Genomic DNA, 16,479 nt, shown 5'->3' on the forward strand with positions numbered 1-16,479 from the left:
TGTCCCAGCTACTCGGGAGGCTGAGGCAGGAGAATTGCTTGAACCCGGGAGGCAGAGGTTGCAGTGAGCCGAGATCGCGCCACTATACTCCAGCCTGGGCAACAGAGCGAGATTCTATCTCGAAAAATTAAAAAAAAAAAAAGAAAAATTTCTGACTCATTTCTTCCCTCACCCCACCCCTGCCCCAGGGTCTTATATTAACAATTAGTTTTACATACAGCTAGTTGACTCAATTATCTTGATATCTGGTCATGAAAATGATCTAAAATATCATTTTAGCCATGATCTTGCCTTTCTTGTTGATGAAAAATAGTTTCAAATGCTTCTGGGAGATTTCTCAGCAAATGTACTACTGGTGAAATCCTTCATAGATTTTGCAATGCGAGTTTGAGTCCACTGTGTCTAAATAATCAAGATGGAGCTCTGTAAATACACAGTCATCCTGAGTTTCTGGGTACTATAGTGGGAAGATATCACAGACACAATTCTTGCTTGCAAGAAGTTTACAGTAAAAAGCGTATGTTTTTCCCTTAGGGATTCTACAGTATGTTCTCCCTTCCCCCTCTACCCCAGTGATAGAATCTAGGTTCTAGCATCTAGCATCTCAAATAGAGACTGGATTAGGTATTTAAGTAGGTAGCTGAGACGACCTTTAAGCCACCTTTCAATTCTGCAATTTTGGGAGTCTTTGATCTTGCTCACCAGGGACCTGTACTCTACTATTTGATTTTAACTCCTTGGAAATGCAGACCTTTCCTATTTTTGTGTCCTGTGAACTTTGATGCCAAAGCTATGTCACTTCCTCATCAAAAGCACTTGGAAGCCCCTGGCGAAGCCTCGTTGTTCAAAAGGCCGGGAGAACAAGGTGGTATATAAATAGAGAGCCTTCTGGATGCTCTAAGAATCACTTTTGTGTGCAGGGTAAAAAAGTGGAGTGACGGGGGAGCAAATGGTGAGTTTAGTCTGTTTGTGGTGGGCAAAATCTCCAGGATCTTGGAAGAACAGCAATCATTCTGATCACACCCTTAGTGTTAAGCAATATTTTCTCTTACTTGGGCAGCTCTTGGCAAAATTGAGAAGTAGATGTAATTCAGCTTTAGTGACTGACATTATATTCTCTAGAGTGCTGCTACTCTTTCCTTGCTTATCTCCTCTCTGCTTGTCTCCTCTCCATCCCCCACTGTCATTAAAAACCCACCAATCAAAATTATTTCTTTTCTCCTCCCACTACACCATTTGCTTTTTGTTTGTTGTTTTCACAAATTTAAAGTTTTATTTGCAAAGCATCAGTCAACTATGTACAGGTGCTAAGCTTACAATGAATTATTAAACAAATTGTTGCTACTTCCCCAGGTCTGTTAATGTCTTCAGTCTTGTTACCTCCCCTCTTTTCCCTTCTCTGCTCTAAACCCATTCCCTTACTCCTAGCAATATTAACAACTTAGTATGTATCCCTACATGCATTTCCCCTACTGTTTTAATTATACAAACATACTGACATGGGTATTTTCTCCTCATTGTTTTACAAAATGAAAAGAGGGTTATAGATTTCTCTGCATTTTCTTTGCTTAGTAAAAATACATGGTATAAATTTCTCCAAGTCAATTGATAGAGAGCTTTTTTTTTTTTAACTTTTATTTTAGGTTCAAGGGTATATGTGCAGGTTTGTTATACAGGTAAACTGCATGTCATGGGGATTTGGTGTACAGATTATTTTGTCACCCAGGTAGTAAGCATAGTACCTGATAGATAGTTTTTTAATTCTCTCCCTCCTCCCCCTCTCCACCATCAAGGAGGCCACCGTGTCTGTTGTTTCCTTCTTTGTACCTATGTGTTCTCATTGTTTCACTCCCACTTATAAGTGAGAACATGCAATATTTGGCTTCCTGTTCCTTATTTTACTAAGGATAATGGCCATCCACATTGCTACAGAGGACATTCTTATTTACAGCTGCATAGTATTCCATGGTGTATATATATGTACCACATTTTCTTTATCCTGTCTACCATTGATAGGCATTTAGGTTGATTCCATGTTTTTACTATTGTGAATAGAGCTGCAATGAATATATATGTACATGTGTCTTTATGGTAGACTGATTTATATTCCTTTGGGTATATACCTAATAATGGCATTGCTGGGTTGAAGGGTTAAATATATAATATTGTATGTTGCTTAATATTTTATGAAGCCACAGTTCAGTCAATCATTTCTGTATTGATGAGTATACACTTTGTTTCCAGTATTTTGTCCCTACAAAAGGTGCTGTAATAAAAATCCACTATTTGCTTTTCAATGAACTTCAAGAAGTCTTCGATTTACATAATTATGGCAAAGATAATGTAGAGCTCCTGTACACTTTATATCCAGCTTTCCCATTTTATTAACATCTTACATGACTGTAGTACATTTGTTACAATTAATGAACCAATAGTAGTACATTATTATTAGCTAAAGTCCATATATTCTTCACATTTCTTCAGTTTTTCCTTAATGCCTCTTTTTCTATTTCAGTATCCCATCGCTGGTAGCACATTGTATTTGGTTGTCATGTCTCCTTAAGCTCTTCTTGGCTGCATCAGTTCCTCAGACTTTCCTCATTTTTGATTACCTTGACAGTTTGAGGTGTACTGGTCAGACAATTTGTAGAATAGTCCTCAACTGGGATTTATCTGGATATTTTTCTCATGGTTAGACTGGGGTAATATGTTTTGAGGAGGAAGATTACAAAGGTAAAATACCATCCTCATCACGTTGTATCAAGGGTATAAAGTATCAATATGACTCATAACTGTTGATGTTGACTTTGATCACCTGGCTTGAGGTAGTGTTTATAATTTTTCTCTGTAAACTTATTCTTTCTTTTTCTTCCTTTCCATACTGTAGTCTTTGGAAGAAAGTTATTATTCACAGTCCACACTTAAGAAGAAATATCTACATAAATTATTTCAAATTCTTCTGCATGGAAATTTGTCTCTCCCCTTCCCAACTTATTTATGCGTTCCATCATTTATTTATATCAGTATGGACTCATTAATATTTATATTATACACTGACTTGTAATGCAATTCTACTTAATTTTCTCACTCAAATTCTTCCACCTTTGCCCACAGGAAGCTCTTTCAGTTGGCTCATTTGTCCCTTTGATATAACTCTATCATCATGGAGTGGTGGTTGTATTTTTTATTTTTTATTTTTTTGGCATTTCCTTACATTGTAGAAAGATGCTCCAGGTTTATCTTATATATTTCGTGCCCCAGTTCTAGAATTAGCCATTTTTCCAAGGAGTCCTGTTTTTCTAACGAATAATTGCATTAGAAACCTAGATTTGGTTGCTAGGTATGCTCATTGCTACTGGGGTGTTGTTGCTTCTGAGTCCTCTCAGCTGACAGTCTATTTGCTTTTAAACAAAGCCATAGATTGTGAAGGAGTACTTTAGGGATAGTGGAACTTCCCAAGGTCCCTGAAGTCCTTTCCTATAGGTGACCCTCTCTTTAAAGTACATTTCAGATTTGCCATTTTTACGTGTATTTTGGATACCATCTGAGTCAGAGGTTCTCAACTCACATCTAGACCAATAGAAGATAAAAGAATTCCACTAAGATTCAAATATAATGGGTGACTTTTTAACTTTTGTGCAGCAAGCCTTAGGGAGCTATTGGGACTGATAGAGATAGGTGGAACTGTTGAATATAATCTCCCATGTGTGCCTTAGTAAGGAAAAAAATGTTTGGAAATCACTATTCTAATAGAATCAACCAGTCTTTGTCAACTCAGAGATACATAAATCTATTCCAGGTATATAAGTGAAATAGCATCTGTCTGTAAATAATGAACCTGTTTTTCATATCTAGTAGTGGCCACTGACTTCTACTATGTGCCAGGTGAGAAATTCAGTCCATACAGGTGATTTTATGCAATTTCCAAGAGTGACATTTATAGTGAAAAGGGCTCTTAATTTGACAATGTCAGTATTCACCTAAAATCTCCAGTTTGATACCACTTGAAGGTAATCAAGGATGACTTTTCTATGTTTTATTGATCTCATTAAAAGTTACTCTACTGATGTCATTGTGATTAAAAATGAAGATATGAAATATTTAGTAATATTCTCCACCCATTTGAATGACAGCAAGAAAAATTTACTGTTTGTGACCTTTCAGTAGCCAATTGGCTACTGAATAATTTTTAAATTTTTCTTTGGCCAGTCTCAAGAGTGATTAGTTGAATTTCCCAGCATAATAATGGGCTGGTAATATGAGAATGGTAGAGGATTAAGTCATATTTTGAGAGACAGTGCCAATCCAAGAATTACACCAGTATTTACAATGGAAGCATGAATTAATAGGATAAAAATGATGAAGGTAATCTTATTTGACAAAATCTCACATATCATTTTCTCAACAACTTGGAACAAGGGGTGACTTAAGCTGTGAATGAAGATAGATATAGTCATATGATCCTGCATTGAATTCACAGATATTGAAAAGAACAATTGGCTGGGTGCGGTGGCTTGTGCCTGTAATCCCAGCACTTTGGGAGGCCGAGGCAGGTGGATCACATGAGGCCAGGAGTTCAAGCCCAGCCTGGCCAATATGGTGAAACCCGGTCTCTGCTAAAAATACAGAATTTTGCCGGGTATGGTGGTGCACATCTGTAATCCCAGCTACTCGAGAGGCTGAGGTACGAGAATTGCTTGAACCAGGAGGCAGAGGTTGCAGTAAGCTGAGATTGTGCTACTGCACTCCAGCCTGGGTGACAGAGTGAGACTCCATTTCACACACACACACACACACACACACACACAATTAAATATAATTGAACACCTGTAAAAACCTAACATTTAGGGATAATTATGACTGAGTGCAGGGAATCAGTTAGAGGTTCAAAATTATTATGACCATTTACCTCTGCAACAAGGTAAACAGAACAAGGAGCTCCCTTATAAAATGGGAAGCATTATCCAAATATTTTTGGTCTCTAGTAGTCATCGAAAGAAGTGAGGTTCTCAAAATCTGAATGCCTCACAACATCTTTCTGAACAGTTCCTTAGTATATATCTAGCCAGGAGCACAATTGCTGTGATTTCAAATGTGAATAATCAATTCACGTTTGAATGATTATTACTCCAGCAAAACAACATCAGAAGAAAAGTTAAGGGAGTGAATACATTTGAAACGAAAAGTATAGCATGTTGCTAATTTTTGAATCTATATGGTGGGTACATGAAGATTCATCATGTTGCCCTGTGTATTTTTTTGATTATGTTTGAAATAGTCCATAACAAAAAAATAAATAAAAAGAAGAAATAAATGTAAGTATACAGTAATTTTACCTGATTTTATCATCACTTAAATGATCCTGGCCTATAAATACCTAGGCATCATATATAAGCAAGTATTTTTATTTCAGTCAATAAACATTCATTGAATACATATCATGGGACTCACTTTATGACATATTGCAAGGAGACCTGTGTCTTTAGAAAAGAAAGTGATGCTCTAGTCTGTATCAGACACAAAGAAATAGCTCTTAGCACCTTCCAGTCTCCTACCCTACTTCCCATTGTGGTCACCAAGAGATTTTCAAGGACAGTGAACATATCTCATAATTCAATTCCAACTTAACTATTGATCCGTGAAAAGTTAAGTGTCAACAATTCGGTTGCCCAGGTAGCAATTTCCAGGACAGCAGATAGTTTCTTGTCAGAAAAATGAAAGCCTGGATCTTATAGAATTAACTGACCTCAGAAAAGATCAAGATAGTACAGCAGGATCTTGAGACAGCAGGAATTTCATTCCTGAAATGAAATGTAATTAGTTATTTTTCTACCTCCTTTTGGTTGTAAGCAGGAGTCTCTGATTCCATTATTTTTCATGGCAATTTGATAACCTACTTGTTAATAAAATTATATAAATAAATTTTGAAATAGCAAAGAAGTAACCGTTTTACTTTATTTTCATTTCATTAGCATTAAATTGGATGTTTTAATGTTTAGAAATATAACCATACTGTTGTACATTAACTATGCAATTTCAACTTCATTCAGTTTATTTACTGGAAGGAAGCAGATGTTTACAGTTTAGTCAACAGGACTACCTGCTTTGTAAGAATTAATAGGTTATATTTGATAACCACAAAAGAAGAATTGTTCTCAAATAGTCACTGATGAGTTGGCTAACACTGGTATTTATATATACTTTTTAGTTTCATCCCTTGTATCATTGCACAATCTTAAGTGACTTTGTTTTATGGCTGTTTTGCTCAGAATCAAGGTTTTAACCTAATGCAGGGTTGCAAACTCAAAATCTTTTCAGAGGTCAAGAAGGTAATGTGATGAGTGTGGCAGGCCAACTGAAACATTTTGGAGTGTTGGAAGTTGCAGCAATCCCCTTCATAATCTCATTTCATGCATTCTATTCTAATGCCACTACCTCCTATTTTTCTAGCTCATTTTTTAATATACCTTACCTCTAATAATCTATTGATTCCACCCAGACCTCCTTCTCATTGATCTCACATGTTTTTCACTGTACCTTGTTCTCTTCCCATCTAGCATAGTTCCAATTCAGTGGATCAATCATTATAATCACTCCCATATACACCCTCTTGCTTCTGTTGACCCTTTCTCCCTTCATCTTACTCGCTTGTGGAAACCATAACACTGTTTAAACCTAACTGTCCATCTATACTATGCCTGCATCCTTGCAGCTAAACTTGGCTGAAGGAAAATATATAATAACATTGACTGGTTTCACCTTAAATTCATTGTCAGGGACCTCGAATTGACCTTTAATGCTACCAGGTAGTTTTATTTTATATTAGGCCATTCAGTCTCCCATCTGCCTAGATGACTATTTTATATCATCTCCACTCCTCAGGTCTTCAATATCTCCTCCCCCTTGCTTCCAGTTTCACAGAGAAAAAAAAAATGATGTAATCAGGAAAATCTGCCACTAGATCTGCCCACCTACTGTCATCTGTACCTACATATTCTGCCTTCCAGCCTGTTACCACAGGTGAATTGGCCTTGCTTCTATGTAAGGCAAGTCACTTCATGTGTACACCAGATTCTATCCCTATTTGCTTACCCAAGAACATCACCTGAGCAATTCTCCTCTCTCTCTCTCTCCCATATCATGAAATTTTCTATTTCTACTGGATCATTTCCATCAGCATATATATAGATCAATATTTATGCCATCTAAAAAAAAATCCTCTCAACTCCACTTCCCTGACAGCCACTATTCCCAGTTTCTTGCTCCCATTTGGAAAAAACTACTTTAAAGAATTATCTGGTAATGATATCATGGTTGTTTACATATGTCCAAACCCTTCAACCTGTACCCATTAAATATGTGCAGTTCTTTGTGTATCAATTATATCTCAATAAAACTATTTATAAAAAAAGAGTTGTCTGCATTCAGTTTTGAGTTCTTCACCACTCATTCTCTAGTAAACCCATTCCAATCAAAATTTTACCTTCACCGCTCTTCCAAACCTGCTCTTATAAAAGTCTCTGATGACCACAACAATGCCAAATCCAATGGGCAGGTCAATTTTCAGTTCTCCTATTGACCTGTAATGTCATGTGGCATAGTTGATCACTCCCTTCTTTTTGATAAAATATTCTTTACTTGACTTCCAGAGAACAGTACTCTCTTGGCTTTCCTCATACTCTATCAGTTACTATTTCATAAGTTCTTTTCCTGGCTCCTCATGTTCTTTCTGACCCCTTAATGTTAGAGGGCACTAGGGATATAGGCCCAATGTTGCCAGTTTCTCTGATGTTTTGAAATCTGAATAATTGTGTGAAATTTCTCAATGTTTAAATTTATGGGACTCTCCTGTCCAAAAAAGCCCATACTCAGATTCAACCATTCAACTCAGTTCTCATACTCTAAACTAATAGGTTCTGACTCCAACATTAACCTAGAGAGTGATGGTATAGTCATCTTAAAGTAGGGCTGCAGCAGGTTTTATCTGTGTTGAAGTGAAGCAGGAAAATCAACACTCCAATGGCAAGACAGATTAAAGGAAACCCGCCACTCTCCCTAGAGTACATTTGAGCATTCAGTAGTAGAGTCATATGGTGTCCCTTTATGTGGCAACAGGCTCAATTCCAGCTTAATCCCTTGTGTGGCTATTGGAGTCTCCAAAAAAATGCACCCATCAGTATAGGGGTCCTTATTGCTAGCTACAGTGTACTGAAATAGGTATTCTATCAAGAGGATTCTATTGCTATAAAGTGGTGCTTCTCCTCCACCTTCCTTCCTGTCAATGATGAAACAACAACTCTTTAAAAGGGCAGAGGACTGAAGATGTGCAATAACTCTAGTCCCAGGCATGAAAAGTAACTTCAGTGAAAATATCCATTCAATGCTTATATGGACTAATATTGTGCCTTTCACTGTGGTGAACCCAAGAGAAAATTATGACACAGCATCTGCCTTTAAGCAGTTACTAAAGGAGGAATTACTAAGAGTTACTGAACTAGCTAGGACTCTTCTACACCTAACACTGTGGTGCAATCTTCTATATCACTATTAATACTACTACTGTGTCCTATTAGGATTATGGTCTCTGGAGCTGAACTGATTGGAGTCAAATCCCAGTTTTATTACTTACAAATTGTGTGACCTTGTGCAATTTATAGGACTACTCAGGTTCAACCAGGGGACTCACAGTTTGCAAACTCTGAACTATTGGTTCTGACTCCAGCATTAACCTAGGGAGTAATGGTATATTATGGCTGTGTGACCTGTGCCTTGCTTTTCCTCACATGGAAAATAAAGACCCATTTGGTTATTCAACTTAAAATATTTTGAACACTTGCATTAGGTGTTGAGTAAATGCATTGAAGGAGAGATTAAAGTAATGGAGCTTCCATTCTAGAGTTGGGAAAACATACAAATAACTAATGCAATCACAAGACTACACTGGGTAATCATAATTCTACACTGGTGAGAATGAAGAAGGGTCATGTTAGAGGAGTGACTGACGGAGAGGCCACTTTCAGTTAGGTGGTCAAGAAGGGCTTCACAGAGAAAGTGACATACAAACTGAGACCTGAATGACAAGAAGGAGCCAGTCTTGTGAAAATCTTGGGGCAGAGTATTCCAGTCAAAGTGAATACCATGTGTAAAGGTAATGAAATGGGAACAGGCTTGTTATATTCAAGAAAGCTAAAGAAAGGGCTGGGCGCAGTGGCTCATGCCTGTAATCCCAGCGCTTTGGGAGGCTGAGACAGGCAGATTACCCGAGGTCAGAAGTTCGAGACCAGCCTGGCCAACGTGGTGAAACCCCTGTCTCTACTAAAACTACAAAAATTAGCCGGGCCTGGTGGTGCACACCTACAATCCCAGCTACTTGGGAAGCTGAAGCAAGAGAATCGCTGGAACCTGGGAGGTGGAGGTTGCAGTGAGTTGAGATTGTGCCACTGTACTCCAGCCTAGGCAACAGAGCGAGGCTCTGTCAAAAAAAAAAAAAAAAAAAAAAATGCTAAAGAAGGGCATTTTGGTTGGAGTGTGGTGAGCTGGAGAATAATGCTACTAGATAAGGCTGGAAAAGCAGGCAGAGAACAGAGGACAGATGCTGTTGCATATTATGGACCAGAATAAAAAGTTAATTTTTAAATTAGTAATCAGGGATAAAATTAGTATTTATTTTTGTTAAACTGGAGAGTAACATGATCCAATTTCCATTTTAAAAATGATTACTTTGGTTGCCTGGTAAGAATGAACTACAAGGGAGACAAGCAAGAAGACCAAGTTGAGAAGCAATTGTATTAGTTGAGGAGAGATGTGATGGTAGCTTGGATTGTGGTGGTAGCTATAAAAATAGGGAGACATGAATGAATCTCAGATATGTATTGAAGGATGAGCTGATAGGACATACTGATGTCCTGGAGGTGAGAAAAAGCTCAGTAAAGGATGACTCCTGTTGCTTTTGACTGAAGCAACTGGGTGAATCATGGTGCTATTAATTGAGAAAGAAGACTTGGAGATGAACAAAGATCATAGTACCTACGTCAGAGAATGCTGATGAGCACTTAGCACCAATACTGACATAGAGTAAGCACTCCATACATTATCTCTTATTTCTACTTTTGCTACCACCGCCACTGCTACTACTAGCTATAATTTTTTTAGCTTTTATTATGTGAAAGCATTGTACTAATCCTTAGAATAACTCATGAGGTAGGTCATATTATTGAAGATGATAAAACTGATACTTATAGAAGTAAAGAACTTGCCCAAGGACACATGGGTAGTAAATGATGGAGCTGGGATTTGGACAGGTTTGACTCCAGAGCTCATACACATTATCAGTTTTCTCTACTGTCTTCTCAATTATTATCTATTTTCACTGTTTTTTATAGTAATCTGTATTTGTATATTACAATAAATGAGATATGGTTATTTACATTAATTCTTGCCTATAAAATGTTCTGTGGTTCTGTGTGTTTTTAGTTTCATCAGTGAACATTATTGTCTGGTGATGAGGATAGAATTTTATTAATTAAAGATGGATAACAGAGGGCAATGAAATAGAGATTCTAAGTTCATGAAAAATGATGATTAAGTTAAAGCAAGAATTTTCAGAGAACCAGACTTCTTGTTTTACCAAGTTTAAAATCCTTTGTGATCACTTTTCAGTTTACATATACAGAAGTGCTTAAAAGTTGTTTTCCACCAAAGAATAGAGATGAATTTTGAAGCATATATATCCTTAAATGGCTCTTTTTGTCTGTTTACTCTGACTTCAAAACCTCTAATATATAAGACTCATGATGAATCAATTAGAGAAACATATACATCAGTATATGACAAAGTGCTAGAATGAATATAATCAGGTGTCATAAATGTATGGTTATCTTTTCCAAAAACTCATTGCATGACACTACTTCCCTCCATTCACCTTAAAGTTGAAAATGTTCATTTGGGTTGATTCCAAGTCTTTGCTCTTGTGAATACTGCCGCAATAAACATACGTGTGCATGTGTCTTTATAACAGCATGATTTATAATCCTTTGGGTATATCCCCAGTAATGGGATGGCTGGGTCATATGGTACTTCTAGTTCTAGATCCTTGAGGAATCACCATACTGTTTTCCATAATGGTTGAACTAGTTTACAATCCCACCAACAGTGTAAAAGTGTTCCTATTTCTCCACATCCTCTCCAGCACCTGTTGTTTCCTGACTTTTTAATGATTGCCATTCTAACTGGTGTGAGATGGTATCTCATTGTGGTTTTAATTTGCATTTCTCTGATGGCCAGTGATGATGAGCATTTTTTCATGTGTCTGTTGGCTGTATGAATGTCCTCTTTTGAGAAATGTCTATTCATATCCTTTGCCCACTTTTTGATGGGGTTGTTTGTTTTTTTCTTGTAAATTTGAGTTCTTTGTAGGTTCTAGATATTAGCCCTTTGTCTGATTGACAGACTGGATTAAGAAAATGTGGCACATATACACCATGGAATACTATGCAGCCATAAAAAAGGATGAGTTTGTGTCCTTTGTAGGGACATGGATGCAGCTGGAAACCATCATTCTCAGCAAACTATCGCAAGAACAGAAAACCAAACACTGCATGTTCTCACTCATAGGTGGGAACTGAACAATGAGATCACTTGGACTCGGGAAGGGGAACATCACACACCGGGGCCTATCATGGGGAGGGGGGAGAAGGGAGGGGGGAGGGATTGCATTGGGAGTTATACCTGATGTAAATGACGAGTTGATGGGTGCTGATGAGGTGATGGGTGCAGCACACCAACATAGCACAAGTATACATATGTAACAAACCTGCATGTTATGCACATGTACCCTAGAACTTAAAGTATAATAATAAAAAAAAAAAGTTGAAAATGTTCACAGTAGAACACAAATGAGATCTCATTCCTTCCTAACTACAGTTTTGTTTTGTTGTTGTTTGTTTTTAATAAAAGTGATGTTTTTCAGCCAATATCCTTTTAGCTCTTAGGTATTTATTATTCATTAAACAAATATTTATTGAGTACCTCCTGTGCAGAGGGTACTAAAAAAAGCAAAAGTGAATGATAGAGCTCCAGACTTATAACAAGTCAAAAGGGGAGTTAGGACATGTATACATATCACAATCAAACAAGCATAACTCCCATGTGACTCATCATTAAATTGTATCCTAGAAAACATAGTCTAGCAACTAAACATATTTTTTAAAGTCTGAGGATAGATTTACTGTAGTCTCTTAAAAAATATTTGATATTTTTTAATATCTTTGAGATAAGCCCATGTGTAACTCGCAGCAACAAAAATCATCTTTTCACATTACTGTCATTCCTAGTATCTCTCGTATATTTCAGCTGCCCAGAAACCTCTCTCATTACTCCTCTCATTACCTGCTAAAAAAATCTTCCTGGAATGCATCCCCTACAAGTTTCTTCTCTTTTTGCCCTTTCTCATCCTCTAGCACTGTTTTCCTTTCAGGAAGCTATTTTTTTTTTTTTGCCCTTTCCAATGTAATTTAATTAAACTAGCAGTGCTCCTTGCAATTCTTCAGCTCTTTCTGCCTATTACTCCTATTCTGCACAATAAAATCTCAGGAACTAACCTGCCATACCAAGGATCTTGTAAAAGTTGTTGCATTTAAAAAGACTAATGCAGTGAAAAAGAGAATTATGTTTAGAAGGCAAGAAGAAGGGAAAAGCTGCAAACACTAACTTGATGGCTTTTATTCCATCATACATGAGGGAAAGTGATATGTGCTATAGGAAAGATGAAGTAATAGTACAGTAAGTAGGAAAAATAGCTTTTGTCTTATAGAATCGGGCTTATTTGAGATGACTCTTGAGGATCTAAACAGGTGGTGATAGTAGAGGTCTTCCCAGGCAGATAAAACAATGTCCCAGGGCAAGGAGGTAGTAAAACATGGGCCATACACAGGGAAAAACAGGGAGGTAAATTTGGTCAGAACCTGGATTTATTGAGGTGTTTTTTTCCTGAGTATGAACCTAACAATACTTGCTTTATGAAGGTTTCAGATGTTTTTGAAACATGGTATTTTAGACATTGACCAATTCTTAGAAAAAAAGCTGAAAGACTCAACTAATGAGCACCTTAACTTACAGTCAGGTAATAAGGCATGTTTTGCAGATGATGTTTTCACAGAGAAAATGTATATTTAAAGGAGGCAAATTCCCTTCTATGACCTGACCCTCATTAAAGAAAGGCAATGCTGCTGACTAAAGCATTGTTAGTCTTAGCATGTACTCCAACCAGTTTTCTCACAGGTGTTGATAAATTCACATGGAACCATCCCCACTCTCTCACCACAGTGAAGAGTGATTCAGCTTGGTAAGATGGCTCATTAATATTTGTTGGGTATAGTCTGTATCTATAAATATGAGATAGAGAAAAGCTAAGTGAGAGGGGTAATGTATTTTTCCACCTTGGGGCCTTGATCACATTCAAGCAAGACCCAAGCCAATACTAATCTACACACTCGTTTCCAGACCAGATCTCGCTCTTCAACACTAAGGCAATATACACGTACCTGAGTATAGAGATATAGTATATACACTTTTAATTTTTTAGTCCTGTTACCCTGATCCCCTGTCAGTGCCTTCCCTTTACTTCCTACAAGGAAAGTGGCTTGACCATGTTTCATATTTACATTATTCTCTTTTACTCTTGAGCAAGAGATCTCTCTCTCCTCCTTTTAAGCTCAGTCTAAAGATTGCCACTTAAGCACCATGCACACTGTCCACACACAGAGGAGGCTTTCCATATATGCTGATTATTGACTTACTGGCTGAAACCCTCAGATCAGTAGGGTCTGGAAGTTTTAAATTTGCTCACATGAATCATTTTTTAGTATATTGTTTTACCAATAGAAATAGATGACAGGAAGGCAATTTTGCGAGGTGACAGTCCAAATAATAATATTGAGAATGCTAGTATTTTACAGCAGGGTACAAAGTCACAGAAAATTCTGATTTTTAAGCATTTAGGGAAGTTTCTATATTAGGTAATGTCACTATATACACACTCTGCTCAACTTTTGACTTTGATTCCACATGACATGAAACAAAGATAAAATTTCACTGCTGTTTCTAAATAAAATATAGTTTATTTTACTTTATTTTAGAGACAGGTATAGCCAAGTTTGACTTACTGGCACATGGATGGGTGATCAGAAAAAAATAGGTCAATGAAAGCTTCCCTGGTTTTTGCCTTTCACCACTTTGCTTGTTGTTATCTCAAATGGCAAGCCCAGAGAGGACCATTATAGCTTTTCTAGAGGTAAAACTCACTATTTTTGACCAAGTCATTGGTCCCCATGAAATATCCATCCCCTTCTCTCACCCATCAGAGCTGGGCCTTTCTCCTAGCAGCATTGTTTTTAAAGCTGTCTTCCTCTGTAATTGCCCATCTCACTAAGCATGCTTGCCCAAGGGCTCAAAAGTCAGGTGAGATTGCTTCTACTGGGTTTGTAGAGGATATTCAGTGATGGAAGTAGAAATAATTTTTATGTATTAAAACCTTTCCTCTGGACTTACAGAGAAAAAAAACTTTAATATGCATAACACAGGAAATCATGAAAATGTTAATATCTTTCCATAATCCTACCAAATATAAAACCCAAATCCAAGCAAACTGATTCAATGTTTTGCTGAAAAAAATAGTTATGAAAACAGTTTGTAGGACCAGAGAGATAAGTGTCTGGTCTCCTTCCTGGAATTATTCACCTTCCTTTCTAGTGCCCCCTCCTAGGGTCCCACTGCTCTCCCCTTTGATTTTCTTTCAGTTGGGCCCTATCCCAATCGTGTTTTTTATGCAGCTTGATGATCCTTTCCTCCCTCTCCTCCAGTCTCCACCCCATCCCCGAAGTTATTCCTAAAGGTACCACTGTCCCACCTCCACCCCAATCTTCTATCCTTACCCTCAGGTGCCTTGTCTAACAGACACAAAGGCAGGAAACTCCTTGGGTTCCTACACAGTGTCTTCTCTCCTTTTCCCTTCTGTTCCAGAGGAAGAAGTGGCCTTTCCAAACCCATCCACCCAGTAAATTAACTTCTTTGTATTGTTTTGTATTTCTGTGAACATTGCATTATTTTACTTTCATAAAACACAAGAATATAAAGAAGTAAAGGCCCTCTATCTCATGCCCCCTACTCTACCTCACTCCACCCTATGCTCTAACGTCCCACTGCCTACCGTCATTTGACCCCTGAGCCTACCCTCCCTAGGTAACTCGTAATGATTTTGCCCTCTAGTGGACATCTGGCAATATCTGGAGAGATTTTTCGTTGTCACAATTTGGGTGGGGTGGGAAGATGGGCACTACTGGATCCAGTTAGTTGAGGCTAGGGATTTTGCTAAACCTATAATGCACAGGATGGCCCCCAGAAATAAAAAAGCATATGGCCCCAAATGTCAAGAGTGCCAATGTTGGGAAACCCTGCCCTAGAAGGATATAAACAAGCCCAAGAACATTTTTGACAAGTACAAACTCTTTAATAACTAGTTAGGGAACTGGCCCCAAATCCTGAATGACTGTCATAGATTCAACAGGAAACAACCTAATGTCATATCTCACTGCTGCAGAGATGTCCCAGGGCCATGACAGTTTCTTAGTCACTAGGTCCACAGGCCCCAGGTGATGTCCAAGTCTCCTCCATTTGTGTCTCAGTCTGGTTCAGGTCTAACTCCTCTCCATTCTTCCACCTGTGAGCTAAAACGTACATGTACCCCTGATCAACACAGCTTACAGTCATCAAAGGGATAGAAGGAGACCAACCTGCCACCCACCTTTTGAACCCACCCACTCTTATCCTCCCCCATCTTACCCCTCCCTCTGAAAGTTGATTTCCCACTGGGATATGTTTCTGTTATGTTTTACATTTCTAAATTCACTAAGAGCTTTGTAGCTAGAGTTCCCTCCTACATTTATCATGGTGGTGGATTGGAAGATAAATTACCTCAGGATGATGGCACCATGCTTTCGCCCATGGTCTAAACCAGGAAACCCTCTGAGTGCTATCAGTTGCTGACTCACCTCCTTGGCAGTGGCAGGAGTTCTCTGTTCAAATCTGACTGTCCCTGGTTCTGCTCACTGGGGATTGAGGAGGATTCTCCTGTCATGAGGGCTCTAGAGTCATAGCAGTCCTCGCCTGGAGCTGGTGCTGGCATTCTCTGTATGTAGCCCTGAAGTATTCCCTCAGGAGTAGCAAAGCACTGCCATGTCGATTTGAGTCAACCATAAACCTGAGGTTAACCCCAGGCCTGTTTTGATTGTTTATGATGATATAACTCACTCAGAACATGAATGAACTTTCTATCCAGTTCATTCCCAGAGACTCCTGGAATGCAGGAATCTCCACTACTCAGCATACCCTGATGCAACTCCCCAGCCGGTTTGAACATATTATTTGATGGTCTCTTATTTGCAACTGCTCTCCTGGTACCAATTTCTGACATAAAAATAATCT

At 38.1% G+C, this 16,479-nt stretch overlaps 1 protein-coding gene across 1 annotated transcript in view; it reads left to right on the forward strand.

Moving 5' to 3' along the window:
• Window positions 1-16,479, forward strand: part of IL1RAPL2 (interleukin 1 receptor accessory protein like 2) — a 1,281,282-nt gene that overhangs the window by 661,546 nt on the left and 603,257 nt on the right. The window lies entirely within an intron of this gene.

Source organism: Theropithecus gelada, chromosome X (assembly GCF_003255815.1).
Source record: "Theropithecus gelada isolate Dixy chromosome X, Tgel_1.0, whole genome shotgun sequence".
NCBI classification, from domain to species: domain Eukaryota; kingdom Metazoa; phylum Chordata; class Mammalia; order Primates; family Cercopithecidae; genus Theropithecus; species Theropithecus gelada.